We start from the raw sequence: 17,520 nt of genomic DNA, 5'->3' as shown, positions 1-17,520 counted from the left end.
GACACCTATGCACCCGGCTTCCCTGGGTGAGGTAACTAGAGTACTCCGGTGCTCCCATGGGTATTGACTCTCCAAGTGTCCTAGTCAGTCTAAAGGGGTTTTGTCGTAGTCCATCCGGAAGTGCCCTTAAACAGCAACTTTGTAACTTCTTCGTTCTCCATTATAAGTCAATGGTAACTCGCGACTGTGTTTAGACACTGCACGCGTCTCCCGTGGGTCTCCTACTTCCTAACCATAGGTTGTTTAGTGCAGCCCCAGCTATTCCCTAGGCCCTAGGCCTATTCACTATTTCTAAAGTGGTTCTTATACCACTTACTTAGTATATGGTTTGTGAGGCCCCTAGAGCGTGACTGTATTTGTGCAACTTATCGTATGTTATTTGAGTAACTTGTGTGGTACTTTGATCTCTGACCTTATAAAGAGTGCAGAGGGGTTGTGTTAGAAGTAAATACATATATATTTGCTATATACCTTTTGTGGTGTCCTTCCATTTGGTATTCAAGGGATTATAATTGGTAAAACAGCTTGCTTCACATGCCCTCTGAAGTCTTAGCCTATGACTGCTGGTCCATGCTACCACTAGGATAGCTTGTCTATAAGGTTGACTTTACAACCACCATCAATAAGGGTCGTTTAGACTGGTGCAAGGTGCCCACTAGAATAGGTGACATCATATGCCAGGTTAACTTCTCACAACCATCACACTCCAACAAGTGTGACAATTCGGACAATTTCAGGGCCCCCAAACCTAGAAGATCTGCTTGGGCGGCAGGTGATAGTCATTTTTAATGTATACTGAATTAATAATTTACTGTACATCATCTCTAAATTAGCCCGACGGCGCCCCCCCCTGAGGCAGAGGAACGGAGCTGGAAGGAACAGGTACCAAATAAACTACAGCTGATGGATTTGTGGGGAAAAAAGAAAATAAATTAAAGTGAGAAGGGTGCGAAAGGATAGAAAATATGGGGGAGCAGTAATTGGAGAGCGAGGGAAATGAGAAGTTAAGAAGTAAGCACAGAGGCATGTAAAGGGCAGAAATCAAGGGTTGGCAAGGAAGAATGGAAGGCAAACAAAGACACCCACATAAAACAAACCCTAGAACCAGCGTGCTTCCCACGTGAAGACAGAGCACCTACGGAAAGTGATCAGCCGTGCACTGTGTACCCGCCTCCCCTATCAACCCACCTTATCCGCTTTCAGCCCAGGGAACCGACAATTCCCGCTGGCTTCTTTCCACCGCGTCTGTGGAAAATTCCATGCGAGGCATTTAAAAACGAAAGGAAACAGAACATCTCTGTGTGGGGGAGACGGCTATTCAATGTAACCTGCTTGTTGGATTTTCCGACTGCCAAGTGCGTCCCAAGCACAATACACCTGCTGATGGCGTCTGTAATTCGAATGGTAAGATTCATTTGGCGCCCTGACCTGAGGAGAAAGGATGCTGTGAGGCTATAGTCACTGATGGCTCTTCCGTTCTACGAATAAAAGAATGAGCACACCGATAGTGAGTGCACAAAGGAGTAGTCATTCCCCACCTGGTCGCTTAGTGTAAAACGAGACACAAGAGAGGTCTAAGAAATGCCCTGAATCCCAGCTTACATTTTCCGGATACCCAGATAAGATAAACGCGCATTCAGTGTAAATAAAAAGAACAGTTTTCCACAATCAGCGGCTACCCTGGAAACTTGCCATGGGTCTGGCCCTGCTGGCTCAATGCAGGACCCCCTGATGTACACTCATCCTCCTCTCAGAATGTGTTACTCCACCATTGCTCCAGCGGGTCAGTACCAGGCCCCACTGAAGCCTATTAGTCATTATCCCCTGGTCACACCTGCTGAAAATATTTTTTCTTTCATAGGACTCAGCTGTATTCCAAGAAGGAACAGGTGTATGCACAATACAAAGAAAAACATTCCTACAGGAGGAATTCTGTAAGGTTTTGCGTATCTGGGAATTTTGATCTGGATTCAAGAGATCTGTTCGAGTGGAGGTTCCCAAGCCCTAAAGGCGTGGTGATTAATGAATGTAATGGTCTACAAAGAAACTGACCAGATCACTGTATTGTTTTCCACACACAATATGTACATAGTCAAAGATCGAAATGACTTTAAATATATAATTTTGAATCGTTCTATCAGTATTTACAACATGTGGATTACGAAGTTCAAGGTGTACACTGCAAACCCATATCCAAAAACCGGAGGTTCAACAAGATGATGTGGGCCAAAAGGAGCCACTGGCATTTGTTCATTTCACATAGGATGGCACTGAAAATAATCCCATATGTCAGCTATAAATGTACTGTTTCACCCTTTTCAACTGATTTAGCATGGCCTTCCTCAAGAAAAGCTAACATTCCATGGATTGTGAGCCATCTTGTGCCCACTTCTCAGACATATCAAATCCTCTGCAGTTGTTTTATGTATCAACTCTCATGCAACCTCTTGCTAATATATGCTTATTGATATTTTCAACAATGGACTCATTATTTGGTCAAACTGCTATCTTTACAATCTTTCTCCCTCCATCAACAGCCATAATATGCATCCACTGCTTCCTGGGTCTTAACACTCTGAAAAGACTTGTAGGCGCAATATAAAGCAAAAACGATTAATAAATACAGAATGTACGGGAGGCAGCACTGCAAACGTGTAACCTTTGCGGGTCTGTAGAAGAAGTCAGCCTAAATGTAACAACAGTTACTAGACCAGTTTTTGAGGCTGCACTCGGCTGATATTCGTGGACAGAAGATCAACTTAATCGTTTAGCAATCACTGTTCCCAGGGTTATCCAGTGAGGTAGCACTGAAGGATTGGAAATGCTAAAGAAGCAGACAAAGGCCTGTATGGCATGCAGCGCCAGTCACTGAGAGACAACAAAGCAGACACAGCAATTTAAACAGACGGTAACCAAACTAAACAAGCACTGACAAAGCCAGTAGGTATGGTGTCAACTGACAGTCTTTTGACATTGCCAGTGCTTGTTTTGTTTTCACATGAGCAATGAAAACGTCATTTTTGGGAGTGCTGCAGGACATTCAGCTATATAAATAAAAAAAACGCTAAAGCACAGATATCTTTTGTCTATAAAGCTCACAGTACCATAGTAGTGACTGACTAAGGAACTACTTTGGGTGCGGATCGGGTCCTTGTGAGAAGGAGGAATTTTCACTCACTGCAAAGTTAGTAATGGCTAAATGTTGTAGAAGGCAGGAAAAAACAACAGACAAATGGATGAACAAAGCTGACTGAAAGTCTCTCGAAACCAGTAAATTATACATGTAATTTCAGTGAAAATTAAAAGGTCTTTGCTAACACCATACCAACAAATTATCATAAAAAAACACTGACAGTCTCAAACAGGTCAGCTTTAGAAATGAATATTTGCTCGAAGAGCTGCGGCGCCTCGCGGTCACGGCACGAGGAAGCATGCAGGGCCCTTTCATTCATGCAGTGATCTGTGCTGGCAGTGAGTCCGCGCGAGGCGATGGGCACGAGGACATTCACAAACTGCGCGCGATGCTGAAGAGGGGAGGAGGCTGCGGCGGCTGATTGCCCGATGACGTGGCATTTCCATTTTACAGATTGAGATTAATATCTTCCGCTCTTTTTTTCTCCTTAGTCAGACTCCTCTCGCGGCGCTGTCTTTCTTTGTATCTATCTGTCAACGCTGCTTGACGCGAACATGCTCTGACAGCAAATGAAAGCACCGCAGAGGTTTTCAACGGCAGGCAGGAGTGGATTGCTTGTCACGCGCACAAAATTGTGCGGTTTCTGTTCATTGCGTTTCGCACTAATGTGTGCACCTGCATGAAGGCCCCCAGCACCTGCGTTCATGCAGCATCTGCGATACCTCAAGTGGTCATACTGTTTTCCTAAAACCCCCAATATTGAGCATAACATAGTATGGGTAGTGTTATCTTGGGCGCATGGGGGTGGGGGCGGGCAAATGTGATTGTCAGATAGAGCCTGGAGCTTTGTATTGCCTCAACGGCAATGGCCGCAGTTCCTAAGATACTGCACTATGGCAATCAAACTGGGGCACAGGCAGGGCCGGTCCTAGGAATTGTGGGGCCCTGGGCGAGATGGAAGTTGCGAGGCCCCTCTAATTTGCATGTGACATCACAAGAAGTGACATCATAAAAAACCGACATCCAGTGGCGGAGGAAGGTCGCCCCACTGCTTTTAAGCAGTGTCACTTAAGGAAAAATAAAATTATAATAGCTAAGTTATTATTTAATTTTTTCATTATTACTGCAGCTTTGCGGGAGGGACGGTGCGTGGCTGCTCAGCTGACAAAGCAGGGGACTGGAGGAGTGCTTTGCACTCCCTAACGTGCACATGAACGTTTGGCAGGCCATTGGGGCCGGCCTAACATTAATGCGTACTTTGCAAGTTCTCCTTGCAGGCTGCATTACAGCCTGCATGGAGAACATGCCCAGCCTCCCATTATCTGTCTGAGCGACGATCCATGGTGCTCAGACCAATCACAACGCTGCATTGTAGCTTTGGGATTGGCCATCAGGAGACTGGGAGCGGGATGCATCCTGCTTCCTGCCCTGGAAGCGGGGAAGTAGACCGAGAGGAGGCGGCGGTGATGGCGAGCGGCAGACAGGTAAGTGTGGTTTTTTTTTTCCATTCCCTCTCCCCCGCTCCGTTAAGTGTGTTTGTGCTCTGTACATGCAACAAACAAGGCTAAATAAGTGCAAAGCCTGGATCCTTGTGTGTGGTCGCTAATAATTGAGTCATTGGATTGGCTAGTAAATCTGTTGACCAACAAAGCCTGGAGAGGAGGCAAGCAAAGGCCTCTGTTTCTTCACAGATGGTAGCAGAATCGTTGAGTGAGTTGCACCCTGGCTGTATAACTACAGATCAGTAGTTTGAATCTATGTGATGCACAATCATCCTTCTAGGGTCCATTATCTGAGCGTCAATATATAGTATAATAGCAACTCCTTAGAAAAAGTGGAATGAAACACTTTTATATGGTAGTGGTAATTCAAATGACAGGCAAAGGCTCAGAATAACATCGCCATTAACAAGCACTGGCAAAGCCAATAGGTCTCGCCTATGAGAGCAATTGGCTTTGTCAATGTGTATTTGGCATGTTGTACACTAGCGTGCCTGCTGTTCAGCACGGTTAAAAGTTAGTGGCACAGAGTGCCCTTGAATGGAGTGGTGTGAGTAAAGTGTCATAGACTGGATTTGTTGGAGTATAGTGTTGCAGTGTGGAGTAGGGGGGAGTACAGTGTCATACAGTTGAGTAGAGGGGAGTAGAGTTTAGTGGAAGAGTGCAGTGTCGTATAGTGTAGTACGATAGAGTGGAGTGCCGTAGAGTGGAGTGGGTTGGGTTGGAATCGGGTGGAGTGGGGAAGATAGGGGTGGATTGGACTGTAGAGTGAGTTTGATTGAGTGGAGTGAGTTTGATTGAGTGGAGTGAGGTTGATTGAAGTGGATGGACTTGATTGGATTTTAGAGATGTGGATTGAAATGGGGTGAGTTGGATTGGATTGAGGTGGATTGGAGTAGGGTGTATTAGATTGGTTTGAGGTAGGGTGGATTGGCTTGGGTGGATTGGATTAGAGTAGGGTGGTTTGGAGTGGGGTGAATTTGAGTGGACTGGAGGGAGTGGATTGGACTGTACGGGAGGAGGAGGATTGGACTGGTGTAGTGGGGTGGATTGGGGTGAATTGGAATGTGGTGGGCTGGAGTGATTGGATTTTGTGGTGTGGATTGAGCTGGGGTGGGGTCGATTAGATTGGGGTAGAGTGAGGTGGATTGGAGCAGATTGGGGTGGATTGGACTACAGTGGGGTGGACTGATTGGGGTGGATTGGAGTGGGGTGGATTAAAATGGGGTGGGGTGGAGTGGAGTGAACAGGAGTGGGATGGGGTGGGGTGGACTGGAGAGGGGTGGATTTGAATGGGGTGGGGTGGAGTGGAGTGGAGTGTTGTGCACATGAGTGGGGTGGACTGAACTGGAGTGGGGTGGAATGTAGTGAGGTGGGGCGGATTGGAGTGTGGCGAATTGGAGTGTGGCAGATTGGATAGGAGTGGATTGGAGTGGGGCAGATTGGATAGGAGTGGATTGGAGAGGGGCAGATTGGATAGGAGTGGTTTGGAGTGGGGCAGATTGTTGTGGATTGGAGTGGGGTGAATTGGAGAGGGGTAGATTGTTGTGGATTGGAGTGGGGTAAATTGGAGAGGGACAGATTGTTCTGGATTGGAGTGGGGTAAATTGGAGTGGGGCAGAGTGTTTTGGATTGGAGTGGGGTACATTGGAGTTAAGCAGATTGTGTTGTATTGGAGTGGGGTAAATTGGAGTGGGGCAGAGTGTTTTAGATTGGAGTGGGGTAAATTGGAGTGGGGCAGATTGTGTTGTATTGGAGTGGGGTAAATTGGAGTGGGACAGATTGTGTTGGATTGGAATGGGGTAAATTGGAGTGGGGCAGAGTGTTTTGGATTGGAGTGGGGTAAATTGGAGTGGAGCAGATTGTGTTGTATTGGAGTGGGGTAAATTGGAGTGGGGCAGAGTGTTTTGGATTGGAGTGGGGTAAATTGGAGTGGGGCAGATTGTGTTGTATTGGAGTGGGGTAAATTGGAGTGGGACAGATTGTGTTGGATTGGAGTGGGGTAAATTGGAGTGAGGCAGAGTGTTTTGGATCAGAGTCGGGTAAATTGGAGTGGGGCAGATTGTTTTGGATTGGAGTGGGGCAGATTTTTCGGGATTGAAGTGGGGTAAATTGGAGTGGGCAGATTGGGGTGGGAGGATTTGAATGTGGTGGAGTGGGGTGGATTGGTTTGGTGTGGATTGTATTAAGTGGAGTGGATTGGTGTGGGGTGAGGTGACGTGGGGTGGGGTGGATTGGAGTGGGACGGATTGGGGTGTACTGCACAATTACGTGTCAAAGCATAATTTCAGAAAATACACATAAGAAAGAAACAATGTTGTGCTTTGCAATAAAATAATCCTTATATTTTGAGAACAGTGTCCACAAGCAAATACAAAAGAAAGCATGAGTGCAAATCAAGAAAAGAAGACTTAGCAAAATAAAAGAAACTTGACTATAGAAAATAAATCTTTGCAATTCTTTGTCCTGCTGGGCATGTTTATGCCAGTCGCATGCCTTCTACTTGCAGGGCGCTAAAAGTTAAACAGAACAGAACAGTACCTCAATAATGTCCGGAGCAATGGACGGGCACTGATTAAGTTGACTCAATCAGTGCTTGGTCAGTCATCATATCAAGGAAAATGCTTGCTATTGCTACATTTGAAAAGGCAGGTAGCGAGGTTTCGTGGCTGCTGTCTGAAAGCGTGTCGCACTCTTCCACAACGAGAAACCTTGTCTAGCTACAGCAGATCCTTTCTGTCTACCCCAGCACCGCACCCTCACTGCCCTGTTAAACAAGACCCAGGGGTAGCACTCGCCATGGGCTGTCAAAACTGTATCATGAAATCTCCTACAAGTGATTATATGGACAAGAAATTACTAATTAACAGCCCCTGGGACTTAAGTGGGCCGGGGAACTCAAAGTGTGTCATGGAGCAGTTAATCTGCTACAATCAGGAAAAGAGGGGCCACAGAGCTCCCTGCTGGGGAATTGGGTGGTTATCAGGTTTTTTTGCACTTAGCTGCATTACCTCTTTAGCCCTCTAATTTTAGCACTGGTTGCATGCTCTGGGAAGCTAACATACTAGCCCCTCTGTGGAATAAAATGTAGTGATCTCAGAGTATAGCGCTGCGAGGCCAAGGACAGGGCCCTCCTGCCCTGGGCCTCCCAGCACGACATAATGGATACAAGGTCCTGCAAAGGGGGCCCCACACCAGGACCTTGCATCCTAATTGAATGCTGTGAGGCCTACCTGCCCTGGACTTCGCAAGTCCCAGTGAAAGGGGCCCCCACAGATGACCTTGTAGCCTGATCCAGTGCTGAGGCCCATGGGATGGAAAACACCTCCCCCGTGCCTCAAAGCATTAGCAAGACACTTGGCTAAACACTGCCCTCTGTGTGCCCTGCCAGTCTGATCTGGATGCCCCTCCTCCCCTCAGCCACCTCTCCTAACTTGCTAATGTCCAGCTATTCCGTAAAACAAAAGAGCCTTCTGTTGCCGGGTAAACGGAATACACAAAGGGCAGACAGGTTTTTAACAGAGGTGCTGCCCCGCCCTTTAGCCTGTGAGGAGGCATAATTGTTGGCCTTGCTGCTGTCACCTCCTATACCCAGTCTTTCCCACCCCCACCACTGCACCTCTATGAATGACCCCACGCCGTGAGCAGGGAAGTCGAAGTCGAGACACCTCACTTGAAAACACATTAGCAGAGTGATTGCTTTGGGAAGGGGGCCCTGAAGGAGCAGGTGGGCCGACTAGGAGAGTGTGACCTTTCACACAGAAAGTGGCCCCCATGTGCCTGAGCTGGGCGCGAGGCCCTGGGCAGCTGCCCACACTGCCCATGCCTAGCGCCGGCCCTGGGCACAGGGACACAAGGTTATTTGCCTAGGATCACACAATCTCACCAAGTTGGCATTCAAATCTAGTTATTTTGTGGCAAAATCACTAACTGTGCCACTAGATTGCATCTTTCAACCTCGGCAATGCACTCAATATTGAACCCCTTTACATTTCAGAGGTTTAGGCCTGGGGGTAATATGCATGCCGTTCCTCCGTGACAGGAGTGGCACTGTAGGCACAAAACGACGCACTGGAATGCGGCCCGAGTGACTGCCAGTGTCTGAGACTTTTGCCAGCATTACTCCCATCACTTTTAGTGATTTAGAACAAATCATGCCCAAATTAAGCATGGGCGGAAAATCCGTTTCGCTCGCGGATTTTGCGGATTTTCGGTAAATTCGCAATCCGCGAGATTCGCGAATCTCCCGCAAAATCCGCAAATCCGCGAGCAGCGGATTTTATGGCTTGCTCGCACTGTTCGCGTGAGTTCGCGGCTTCCCAGTACAACTTCGCGCCCCGCGAATAAGCTCAAAATTGCAGAAATCCGATCTTAGCAAAACTGAAACTACTTACCAGGTTCAAAAGTTCAGGCTCATCATTAGTAGCCATTTCCTGTAGTGCATCCTGAGGGGCCCCTCCAGAGTTCAGTTGCCAGTTGCAACTATTATGTGACCCTGCTCTGAACCTCAGAATAGTTACACATATGCCACAAAGGTCCTGAATTACAGCTAAGGGAGACAAGCAGGAGCCAGGCTGGAAGTTCAAATCCATTAATCAGCCCCTAATTCATTATTGTCAGTTGGGGTCAGGGCAGGTGTTGTAACTAATTTTGCAACAATGAAAGCACTTAGCAAGTGCAAAAGATCACTAATCAGGAAGCACTAAGGAAGCAGGTGCCAGCTAAAAAAATATTCTGTGACACATTAATCAGCCCCAAATTAATTCAGGTCACTTGAGGCAGGGAAGGTGTGCTTGCGTTGCCACAATAATGTACACTGACTGGACAACCAGAGGGTGCTGTGATGAAACAGAGGGTGGCATGGGTGGGCCAGAGGGTGGCATGAGTAGTCAGAGAGTGGCAGTGGTGACAGAGAGTGGCAGTGATGAAGAAGAGTGTCCCAAACAGGCTGGACACGTAGAAACAACAAGTTCGCGAAACTTGCGACCCGACAGGTAAGTTCGCGTTTTGCGAAATTGTACAAAACCCTCGCGAACTGGCAGAAACCCGCGCAAACACACAAAAAAAAAATCCGCAAATTCGCGAGAATTCGCGGATTTTGCGGATTGCGAGTTCGCAAATCCGCAAAATTCGCGAACGCGAGATTCGCAAAATTCGCCCATGCTTAGCCCAAATGAATTGCTAATTAAGCAGCTTACTATGAGTTAAAATGTAGCTATTTTGACCTTTATACACAATGGATACCAATGCTTTAGTAAACACATAGGTTTGTTATTGAAGAACGCTATATATAAACAGCGGATCCTATTCAAAATGCTACTCAACAAAAACATTATGACTTCCTCTTGCACACAAACAGCAGAATGCCTTTTTATTAGGCTTTCCTTTCTGATCTTAAAGTAAAATAGTTTGTGTAATAAACATTTTAATGTTGTACTCCGTAGAAAACGAGCCTGCATACACACACTTTCTGCAATTAAAAAAGAGTGGAGCCTTTTTTTATTACTAAACTGGAACCATACCATCAGTTGTATTATTTAGAAGCACTGCCCCTTTGACAGGCATATATTTTGGCATTCCAAGGCCAGTGGATACCACAGGTGGACTTTCTCCTTTGCAGAATGTAGGAAGCTGGCTCTTTAAGTGATATGTCAATTAGTTGATTATACTGTGTAAAGATTCCAGGGGTTCCTGTATGAGTGGACAGGGGCTTGCTATGCAATCCCAAAGTGCTCTGTTAGCGGGTAGTGCGGTCAAGCAGCCTTAGACTTAACAGAGAGGAATGCAAGACATTTGCAAATACACAATGATTAATAAATGACACACACGATTCAAGAAGAAGATCCACACCAATTTATAAAAATAGCACGTATATTTATATATGTTGGGGCATCAGAGAAAAATCGTTCAGGTAAGTACATTTTAAAATATATATTCTATTCACTTTAAAATGTGGACACTGTGCAATTTCTTAGTTCTGCAACTTTATCCTATTGAAGGAAGAACAAGTTCTGCAAACAGGTACAGTACATCGACTAACAGGACCAATCTCCCGGAGTTAAGGTGAGTGGTGGTCAAGGCCAAAGGCAGCAACAGTACTACACCACCAGCGGGACGAGGGCGGCCGGGTGCAGGGTGCAAATCAGCGTGGGGAGCCCAATAGGTTCAATAGGGATCAGTCTCTGTAGAAAGAGGCCGCAGGTTGTGGGTAGGAAGCCAGTCAGGTTGTACCAACAGGAGTGTTCAAGGCTTGCAATGCTCGGGGACGTAGGGACACCTGGGGTCCTCTTCTCCACAGCCTAGGGCGACGGATGCAGAGGTTTCTTTAGGCATTGGGTTTTTCTTGCTCTGAGCAGTCGCAGTCAAGGAGGCCTGCGTGCAGAGGCTGCCAATGACGTTGGGGGATCCACGAGGGGAGAGAACACAATAGACTCGAGCTCTGGAGGGTTGGGGAGCCTTGGGCCGGATACAATGCATGCAGTAGCAGCTTTGGGCGTCAGGTTTTGGCTTATCCGGAGGGCTCAGAGTCTTCTCCTTTGGAGTTCTTTGGAACAGGTCCACTGTTCACGGGTGGTCTTGGTCTCTGTTGAAGGCAGGCAGTCCTCCCAGGTTTTAAAGACATTCAGCTGCAGCACGAGTCATCTTTAGCACAGGGTCGACAGAGAACAGCAGACAGGTCAGCAGGGCTGAGGCCAAGTCAGATGCTTTCTTCAGTCCTCTGCTTTTGCGGCTCATCATGTCCTTTTTTTGTAGTTCATCAGGATCTGTTTCTCTGGTGCCAGGATCTCCGCTAATGACTGAATTTAGGGGGTGTAGGGTAGTAGCCAATGCGCTACTGATCCTTGGAGTCACTACGCCCCCTATATAACAACTTCCTGTGATAAGTGGGCATAACCCTGTCCCAGAATTACTAAGTATGCCATCACAACGATGGCTACTTCTGAAAAATCGTGTCCACCTCACAGTAGCTCACTTTAGGGGTGGTAGTAGCCTAGAGGTGGAATGCCTACCTCACTAGCTAATTTTCCCACTTGTCCAGGGGCGGGGGGCTCTGGATGCGGTTCCTCTCCATTGAGGGCAGCCAGATTTGCATTCCAAAGGCAACAGCTTCTTTGAAGATCTCAGACCCAAATAGACTAATAAGCAGGTAATCCTGTGGGAGGTGGTGTTACACCCTCTTCCCGGACAGGCTTTTGCCCTGGATCTCCTGAGAGCAACAGTTCTCACCTTAGGAGGTCAGAATAGCATAGCGGCTGGCAGGCACCAGTAAGCAGGTACACCAGAGGCTGGTAGGTTTTCAGGGGCACCTCTAAGGTGCCTTCTGTGTGCATGCATTGGTAAATCCAACACTGGCATCAGAGTGGGTTTACCAATACGAAATGTTTGACACCAATCATCCCTATTTCCAGTGAAGCTATCATGTAGCAGGGGGACTCATTTTCACCAGTGTCCAGCATGTTTTAAAATGGCTTCCCGGGTCACTTGTACTGGCAGTAATTAAATTGAGCAGCACAGGGGTATATATGCTCATGCAGGTATGCCCTCACATGAAGTACTAAGCACCCTGTCATAGGACTGTCAGACCAGCTGTTGGAGTGACTTACAAGTATCCAGATGCAGTGGTAGGAGACATGCCACAAAGGTATGTGTGACATGTTGTGTTTTCACTTTGATCTGCACCAAGACATGCAGCCTGCAATGGCAGTCTTGCCCGTGCTTGGTGAGGGGTCCCTTGGGGTGGCACAATTCGTGCTGCAGCCCTTAGGGACCCTCTTTAGTACCTCAGGGCCTAGGTACCAGGGAACCATTTACTAGGGACTTACAGACGCAGCTAAAGGTTTTGACGATAGGAGGAACAATTGTATAGTTTTTAGGGAAAGAACACTAGTACTGAGAATCTGGCTGACAGGGACCCAGTAGACCTCAATCAAAGGTGCATAAAATACAGGCAAAAGTGTGTGGGGGTACTGCAACAAAAACCCAGTTTCCTACCCAAGTCCCCCTCCCCCCACCCCCCAACCCCCCTCCTTCCAGGCCAGGAGACTCAGCCAAACCTGAGAGAATCGTCCTTGTCTGTCAGGCGAGGAAAAGTAAGGACACAGACTGGATTGTTGCAGCGCCTATTCTGCCTTTCATCCTCTTGTCTAGGTCATTCCCTCAGAGGAGCTGACCTAACTCAACAGTGTTAGGACCCAATTTAAGATGCCCTATGTCTACTTCTTCAGTGTCCTCGCCCTATCTTTTTGCTTTGGAATCAGAGGTGTCCTCCTCTGCTAACTATCTTAGCCAGGGCAACCCCCAGCTTACCCAAAGGGGTTACTGTAGGAGAGTAGGGTCTGCAATCCTATGATCACCCAGATTTTTTGCTTTTGTTTCACTGGTTTACGACTTTCTCTGGCAGTGGGCCTGCCAATCAGACCCACAGCCTAGCTGTTCTCTCACTAAATTACAACGTGTACCTCAGGTGCATTATCCAATTGGTACTGGGCCACCTTATCAGACCCTGTAACCCAGGGCATAGGTGTACCCAGGGCCTACCAGGGGCTGAAGCATGTATTATGCCACCCCTGGATGGCCATAAATCTGACACAACTGGCTGCACGACAGCTGGGGCAAGGTGGTGTAATCACCCTTTGCTTTAGATATAGTATACCTATATCTAACCCTAAAAATGGACACACAGATTCCTATCAGTCACTCCTATGGCAGGCCTTGACAATCCTGAAGGCAGAGTGCTTGGAATCGTGTGAAATGGTGCTCTGGCATGAGATGAGCCCGTTTGCAGCTTGCGGAACCAAGTCCTAATAGCTGTTCCATGATAACGCATACCATATACTCTTAAGTGCATTATAATCCTCGCGGTTAAATGCTATCTTTGGTATCGCTTTATCAAAACATGTCGAGTAAGGTGTTATACGAATTGGAATACTAACCCCTCGCCAATTCTGGCGACGGGGTTAGCATTCCACCCTTCTAGAGGGACACGACATGTATGTAACTGTGAACCCCGGTTAAAGTTAATTGGAGCCTCAGCTCCACAAAATGGATGCTGCCACCACAGACACGAGTCTGACCTTCTGCTCCTGGGAGTCCTTCCAGCGAGGAGAGCTTGGACAAAGGGTTTCCTGTCAGGGGCGGTGCTAGCACCATCCCAGACAGGGTTTTGTGCATCCTGGGTAGGCAGGGCTTTACAGGAAGGTGACTGCAAGTGGCGCCCCGGTGCTCACTACGCATCTGCCGGCTAGAACCAGTTCCAGGGGCACACCAGCCCCTGGCCTGGGGAAAGTCCGGCATGGGAGAGGGGTGTAACCACCCCCCTTCCTGGTCCCACCCCTAGGGCAGGACCTAGTCGCGTACCCACCCCTTTCGTTAGGATAAAGGCAGGAGCGGGGACCCTTCCAAATTAGATCATCTTTGAATCAAGAAACTACTTTCTACGAAAGGAACTCTCGGCTTCTTCTCAAGATTTCTCCCTTGTGGCTAAGGAGTAGTCACCCTGCATCCGCAGGCCCCATCTAAGAACTCTGCGGTTTGCTGCACGTCCTTCCTCAGGAATCCGACCGACCAGCACGACGAGACCCGGCTTCCCTGGCACCTCTGACCTCTACCTACCTCTACAGCTAAGCTGAGAACCGTAGGTGCGACGAGACCTCGAGGGACCGGCCATCATCAGAACTGCACGACTTCTATCCAGCACGACCGCCGATGGATCCTCTGGTGAGTGCTTTGGGGTCCGAGAAGCCCCAACCCTGAGCAGCTCCAGCACCGAAGTCCAGCCCCCCCAGCATCTCCACGATCTGCGTGGGGCCCTTCTGCTTTTTGCTGCTCACCGCGTTGTCTGGCTACTAGCCCGCTGGCTTGTGGCCTTCCCGACGACGCCCAACGACAACAACGCTGCTGGTCTGGTTGCTCCAGACTGGCCCTTGCTCCCTTCCAAAAGAGGAGCACCCCGGACCCTCCTGGTCTACTCACGACGCCATTTTAGGTCCACCGCGTGGATTGAATTTGCCAAGGCTTGTTGCCCCAATCTTGGGTCCAGCGACGTCGACAGCATCAACCATCGTGGGACAGCTCGCACCTCCATCCTGGTCGCCGACAACGCCTCCTGGTCCGTGAGACTGCAGAGCCCAGCGTCGCCCACTCACCTAGTCGAGGTGACTACCATCCGGTGCCCTCCTGGTGCCATCTGATCACTGGCTAGTGTCACGAACTTGGTCCCCTCTGCTTTCAGGTGTCATCCATCTTCGATCCAGGCTTGGATCACTTCAAACTATCTTCACTGGTCGCCTGCAAGCAACTTCTTTCTTCAGGCTCCTGGTTCGTCAACGAGGATTCCAGACATCTAAACAGACCTATGCAGCCGCAGCCCCTGGGCTAGGTAACTTCGGCATTTCGGTGCCCCAGCATAGCCTCACTATCTAAGGGTCCAGAGTCACTGCCGTTTTCGACTTACCTTATCGGGTTCGCCCGAGAACACTAACTTTGCTTTTACTAGCTCCCATAGACTTTGTCCCGCATCCCGCGTGAGAGTGCACACTCTGCACCCGAGTCTCCTAGGCCTCCTACTAGTAATCTGAAGGTTCAGTAACGTAGTCCTAGCGATTCCAAAGCCTATTAGTACAGTACTTACCTGCTAGTAATTTCGCGTTCCACTTCCATAGTATATGGTTTTTCGTGCCCCTCGGGCATTTGTGTAAATTGTGCAACTTGAAGTATTTTCATAAGAGTTTTGTTGTGTGCTTAGTACCCTGTCCTCATAAAGAGTACAGGGCTGTTGTGATCTAAATAAATACACTGTTTATTTTCATAACACTTGTGTGGTGTCCTTTCACTTGGTGTTCAAGGGGTATATGTGATGGTAAAACAGCTGGCTTAACACGCCCTCTAGAGTTTAGCCCGAAGACTGCTCGTATCCACGCTACTAGGATAGCTGGTCTATAAGGTTGAGTTACAACCAATCACCATAAGGGTTGTTTGGACTGATACATAGTGATCACTAGAATAGTGAGCACTGCATATCAGGCCAACTTCTCACTGTTACCCACAACGCGAATAACCCCACCATGACCAACAGGGTCAGGGGGCCTAACTTTCTATTTGACATGGGATCAGACCACCGTGCCAAGAACAGCATAGCCATAAAGGCTAACTGAGGCCACTGACAGTTGTCAATGCCTAGAACCACACCTTTAGATCTTCACTTACACGTGAAGGGGCTAACATGCGTTTCTTTGGTTTTGGGTTGCCTGTCTGCTGACTTAGAGTCGGGGGGGGGGGGTTACTACCTCCTGTCAAACACCCTTCTTCCACTCTCTTTTGTTAGATGAAGCCAGCATCTCAGGCTTAATGGCTGCCTGACTAATCAGCTTCAGTCCCGTGCGACGAAGGCGGGTAGCTGAAGAGGTGATTGAAGGTGACAAAAAGGATTATTATTATTAATGAACAGGTGGCAAAAAGGAGATGTGCAAGTGCACAGCGCATGTAGGAAGGAGAAGCAGCGGTGGAGGAGAAGAATTTGGGGCCTGATTGAAAGTTTGGCAGACGGGTTACTCCATCACAACTTGACGAATATCCTGTCCGCCTTCTTACATGTGCCATTGGATACTATACAATACAAAACACATCCTCTAGACTCTAATCAGGCCCTGAGACATACATAGTAGATTTGTTTTTGCACAATAAGCAAGGAGTAGCAAGACTGCTTTTGCACAGTAAGCGAGTTGATCAGAGAGCAGTGCTTACACATCGGTTGAAGAGTAGTGACATGGAAAATTAGTATTTGTGCATACCACAAGGTATTTACTCATGCCTACCTCTAAAAGCCTCTTTAATAGTTAATTTACTCTGAGATGAAGCAGAGTTTCATGCACAAAGTAAGTGGTACTTTCAAATATCTTTGTGGGAGAGATTAAGATGTGTATGATGGTGCAGAGTAAAAACAATGGGCAAGCATGGAGGGATTAGAAAGAGTGGAGGTAAAGAGGCGAGATAAGTTTGAAAATACGACAAGGACGGTGAGAATGGAATGGGTGAAGGAGGAAAGGGTTAGGGAGGCAAGCGTGAGAGAGGGGAGGGTTACTAAAGTGAGAAGTGTGCATGATAAAGGAGAATAGGGGAAAAAATTGAACTTTTGTGAGGGTGTGGAAAAGGAGAAGAGAAAAGAGAGCACAGGTGAGAGTGGTGGAGGGGCTAGAAGGATGAGAATGTTGAGGCAAACAGGTGATAGAGTTTGAAGTGAGCACAAGAGTTGGAGAGAAGGGGGAGATGCGAGGAGAAAGACAAGAGGAGGACCGGGAGGGCCAAAAGAGGGGAATGAGGGACAAGAGGGAGAGAACAGAGAGAGAAGGAAAGAGTAAACAGAAAAAACAAATTCTAGACCGGTCAAGCTGCCACAGGTCTTGTTTGGCTCTTTAAGCCATTCCTGACTGGCTTTGAAGGCATCAGCACTTTGCATGCTGCCAGTTCCACTCTCTCATGATGTAAAGTTGTGCACATTACAAAGCCAAGATTGCCTCAAGTTTTTGCTATGGATATTTATTTAGTGTTTTCCATACTACTGTTGGGCCTAGAGTCCTTCACGCAACTCTATGCCACTTGGAAATGAAAGGAACTGGAGAAAAGTAAAAGTGGAGGCAAAAAGTATAGGGTGACATCCCATGACATCTAATGCTCTAAGTCAAGTTGACAGTGAAAAACAAGGCTTCCAAAGGTGGGCCACACAGAAGATCATTACAGACGAGTATAGTTATGAGCCTTTTCGTACATTTTTATATTAGAAGAAGGAAGTTAGTTTCTGAGAGCTACAGGTGCACCTGCCTCTTTTAAGAGGTGCAAACAAGCAGCAGCATAGCCAATAGGCTAGGCATATGACAAGCTAATAAGACTTTT

The 17,520-nt window shown here is 47.7% G+C and overlaps 1 protein-coding gene across 5 annotated transcripts in view; it reads right to left on the bottom strand.

Annotated features, from left to right (window-relative positions):
* SPIRE1 (spire type actin nucleation factor 1) overlaps positions 1–17,520 on the bottom strand; it is a 543,573-nt gene that overhangs the window by 220,807 nt on the left and 305,246 nt on the right. The gene's annotated exons all lie outside the window — the stretch shown is intronic.

The sequence above is a fragment of the Lissotriton vulgaris genome, chromosome 4_1 (genome assembly GCF_964263255.1).
Source record: "Lissotriton vulgaris chromosome 4_1, aLisVul1.2, whole genome shotgun sequence".
Taxonomy (NCBI): domain Eukaryota; kingdom Metazoa; phylum Chordata; class Amphibia; order Caudata; family Salamandridae; genus Lissotriton; species Lissotriton vulgaris.
The sequence above is the reverse complement of the archived record's forward strand: the minus strand, read 5'-3'. Positions and strand labels throughout refer to the sequence as shown.